Source organism: Silene latifolia, chromosome 10, assembly GCF_048544455.1.
Source record: "Silene latifolia isolate original U9 population chromosome 10, ASM4854445v1, whole genome shotgun sequence".
Classification (NCBI taxonomy): Eukaryota; Viridiplantae; Streptophyta; class Magnoliopsida; order Caryophyllales; family Caryophyllaceae; genus Silene; species Silene latifolia.
In genome coordinates, this window is record NC_133535.1 from 107,975,595 (window position 1) to 107,980,134 (window position 4,540).

Here is a 4,540-nt window from a genome sequence, read left to right on the forward strand (position 1 = left end):
AGACCCAAAATTTCACCCAATTCCGGAAAGGTAATGCGTCTACTAGTGTTAGCTAGACGAAACTCAATATTTTCCCTATTCTCAACTTTTGTCACTTTTAAAGAACTTAAGAATTCTAAGACAAGGGAGGGGTATGTTACTTCCTTCATATCAAACAATTTCTTTAAACCCATGGCATTGAAAAAGACTCTTGTTTGTTCAAGAACACCCAACTTCTCTAAAGCATCTTGGCATATGAATTTGGTGGATTGAATTTGTTTCATAGCAAACTTGACAAATGTATTTCTATGGGAATCGGAAATGAATGTTACCTCCGGATAATGCAAGAGTTGATTAATTACCGGAGTAGAGGGTGATGCTTCCATAGAAGTTTGTTGAGGTGGTTGCACTTCCAAGCTTGGTGTTGATACCACCATTGCCAAAGCCTTCTTCATTTGTAGAGCTTTTTGCCTTTGAGAGAGAGTTGTAGTCTTTGGTGTCTTTGTTGCCTTTGCCTTTGCTTTTGTTGCTCCCTTTGTTCTTGCCATTTGATGAGCTAACCAAGAAAAAGATCAAAAATCTTCAATTTGTAGAATGCCCAAATCGATTTTGAAAGTGAAAGGCTTTGCCTTTATGAGAACAAAAATCAATTCAAAGGTGAAGATTTTGTGCTTGGTTTTGATTGTTAATGAAGATGGAGTGATTGATTTGTTATTTGAAAGATGGTTTGATTTGATTTTGGTGAGTTTTGTTGAGGGTTTTTGTTTTTGAGATGGAAAGGATGAGGGTTTTGATGTTATGGGTAGTGTTTATGAGTGAATGAATGAATGAATGAAGGTGGGGTGGGTATTTAAAGAACTCGACAATTTTAGGACGCAGGGACAATCCGTGCGGATTAGGCGCAATCCGCTCGGATTCTTCAGCTTCAAATTTTCAAAAATCCCGCCTAGAGACGGGCGGATTCTGGGGAATCCGTTCGGATTCTGCTGAGACGAGACGGGCGGATTTCGTGCAAGACGGACGGATTCTTGTCCAGAGATTTTTCTTTGTTTTTCTTCAGCTGCAAGACGGGCGGATTGTTCACAAGACGGACGGATTCTGTGAGACGGCGTCTTTCCGAAATCCGCTCGGATTCTTCAACGATCAAGAATTTTGCGGTTTTCAGCTCAGCCCAAGACGGGCGTCTTCTCGGAGGACGCTCGGATCCTCTCGCAGACGGCGGATTCTCGGAAATCCGCTCGGATTGGTCCTTGTGTACACGGACTCGCCCATCCGTGCACCAACGCATTCCCTTATCATTCTTTCTTTCTTTCTTTCAAATCTTGTGTTCTTCATTGTGGGGGCACTACTAAGGCATGAATAGCCTAGGCAATTGCCATCCCCACACTAAGGTAAAGCACTACACATCAATTAAAATCATTAGTCCCTCCCTCACTTCTCTCTTTTCATGACAATTATTTTGATCAAAGTAAATAAAATAAATCCAAGAATGACAAAAATGCAATACAAAAATTGAATTGTAAGTTAGGGAGTTAGAAATATTTACAAGTGGTGGTTTAGGGAGGACTCCACCAAACTCTCATTCTTGATGAGATGTCAAGGAGGCATGTTCAAGGTGTTGTTGATGTTGCTCAACACCTCGAAGAAGTAATTAAAAGCTTGTTCATTGTTATGGTAGAGATCCTCAATAGACCGTGGCCCTTGTTGTTGATCATGATCGATGGCATGCCCAATGTAGGGATTAAAGATCCCTTCAAATTCGTCGTCCCAAAGACCACAAACTTCATTGAGTTGATCATTGAAAATCTCTTGCTTGGATGGAGACAACTCTCCCAATTTCTTCTCTTGGCCAATGAGGCCATCATCTTCTTCCTTGGTTGATTTTGATGAGCTTTGCAAGCTCTCCTTGTCGCAATTCATTTGTTCTTTGAATGGAGCATCTTCAACTTTCTTCCTCCATTGGAGTTCCGATTTCTTCTTCTCATCTTTCCTATATAATGATCAATCATGAAACATGGCTCATGCAAACGAGGAGCTCTCATGGTCTTGTCAAGATTAAAAGTTATGCTTTCATCTCCCACTTCTAGAGTGAGCTCTCCATGTTTCACATCAATCACCGCACCCGCGGTGTGTAGGAAAGGTCTTCCTAAGATGATTGGAATGTTGGAATCTTCCTCCATATCAACTATGACAAAGTCCACCGGGATGAAAAACTTCCCAATTCGCACGGGGACATCTTCCCATATCCCTAGCGGTGTCTTCGTTGATCTATCGGCCATTTGAAGAGTGATATTGGTACATTTAAGCTCTCCCATTCCCAACCTTTTACTTACCGAGTACGGCATGACACTCACACTAGCCCCTAGATCACATAAGGCTTTGTTGATCGTTGTGTCGCCAATGGTACACGGTATTGAGAAGCTTCCCGGATCCTTTAACTTTGGAGGTGAACTCCCTTGAAGTATTGCACTACTCACCTTAGTGAAGGCGATAGTCTCAAGTTTCCGGATCGACTTCTTCTTTGTGAGGATATCTTTCATGTACTTTGCATAGGCCGGAACGTGATTGATTAATTCCGTGAAAGGAATTGAGACTTCTAAGTTCTTCACAATTTCCATGAACTTTCCAAGTTGATCATCAAATTTAGGCTTGGCTTGTCGACTTGGAAAAGGAAGTCTAATCACAATGGGCTCCTTTTCTTTGGCTTTGTCTTCATCTTTCTTTGAGCTTTCTTCTTTTGATGATTCCCCTTCTTTGGGACCTTGCACCACAACTTCATTCTCACTAGCTCTCACAACTTCATCCTCAACTTGCTCCTTCGGTGCTTCATACCTTGTACCACTTCTCAAGTGAATGGCACTAACCGTTTCATGTCTAGGGGGATTACCTTGAGGTGGTAATTGCCCCTTTGGTCTTTGTGAGCTCGAAGATGCTAGTTGGGTCAATTGTGTTTCCAACATCTTGGTGTCAGCTAGAATGTTGTTGATGGTGGTGTCTTTTGCTTGGCTATCTTTTTGCATTTGGGTGAAAAATTCTTGTTGATTCTTTTGCATTTGAAGGACCGCTTTTTGGACATCAAAACTTTGGTCATTGTGGTGATTGTATGGGTTTTGATTTTGGTAACCTTGGTTTTGATTGAAAAAGGGTCTTTGATTTTGATTTCTCATGGGTGGTGGAGTGTATGTTGTTTGAGGGTTTTGGACATTTTGGCTTTTGTATGAGAGATTTGGATGGAACTTGGTGTTTTCATTGTAAAAATTTGAATAAGGGGTACCACTTTTGTAAGCTTGGAAAGCATTGACTTGCTCGGTTGTTCCCCTACATTCGCTTGATTCATGACCCAAGGTTCCACAATTCTCACATATCCCGCTTGGGATTGATGAGGATGCCGTCATGGCATTAACATGATGCTTTGATGATTTTGAGCTTTCCTCAAGTCTAGCCATAGCTTGTTCAAACTTCAAGTTGATTGTGTCAATGTGAGCACTAAGTTGAGCACCCAATTGAGTAACGGTGTCCACTTCATACTTTCCTCCTCTAGTAGCCTTGCGAGGCCTACTATATTGCGAATTATGGACCGCCATTTCCTCAATCTTGTTCCATGTTTGATTGTCATCAACTTCGGTGAACATTCCATTTGATCCCATATTGAGAATGTTCCTTGAATCTTCATATAAACCATTCCAAAATTGTTGCACTAAAAACCATTCGCTAAGTCCATGGTGAGGACATGAGCGACAAATACCTTTGAACCGCTCCCAAGCTTCATACAAAGATTCTTCATCCCTTTGCTTAAAACCCGTAATTTGAGCTCTTAGCATATTGGTCTTCTCCGGTGGGTAGAATTTTTTGTAGAAAGCTAGAGCTAGCTTCTTCCAAGAATCTATTCCAAGGGTGGCCTTATCAAGGCCCTTCAACCATTGCTTTGCGGTGCCGATTAACGAAAAAGGAAATAAGACCCATCTTGTTTGGTCTTGAGTCACGCCCGTTTGAGAGATAGCTTCACAATAATCACAAAATGTTTCCATATGAGAATGAGGGTCCTCACTAGGCATTCCCCCGAATTGGCTCCTCTCAACTAGTTGAATGAAGGCGGACTTGGCAATAAAGTTTCCGGTAAGATGTTGTGGGGTAGGAGTACCATTTGGTAGATCCTCCTCGGTGGGTATAGAGTGTGATGAGAATTTAGGCATTGTAGGTGGATTTTGTGTGGTATTGTTTAATGGGTTCTCTTCTCCTTCTATTGCGAAAGGATTGACAAACTCACTAGTGGGTTGAACAACTTCACCAACACCTCCCAAATTCCTCCTAACAAGTCTCCTATTATTCGTCAAGGTTCTTTCGATTTCACGGTCAAAAGGTAACAAATCTCTTTGTAACCTTCTAGACATGCAAAATATCAAACAACTCAAAAACAATTAGAACAAACCTTGAGGAGTTTTACTTCCCCAAGGTGAAAAAGACACAACTAAAAACAATAAGAGAAATATTAAATCAATTAAACACCGTCCCCGGCAACGGCGCCATTTTTGATCGGAGCCATTTGGTGTTCACAATTAAG

The 4,540-nt window shown here is 41.4% G+C and overlaps 1 non-coding gene across 1 annotated transcript; it reads left to right on the top strand.

Moving 5' to 3' along the window:
* Positions 1 to 3,693: 3,693 nt before the first annotated feature.
* On the top strand, positions 3,694 to 3,800 carry LOC141610022 (small nucleolar RNA R71). Its single transcript, XR_012527918.1, has one exon. It is a non-coding gene; the product is annotated as a small nucleolar RNA R71 (small nucleolar RNA).
* Positions 3,801 to 4,540: the final 740 nt, after the last annotated feature.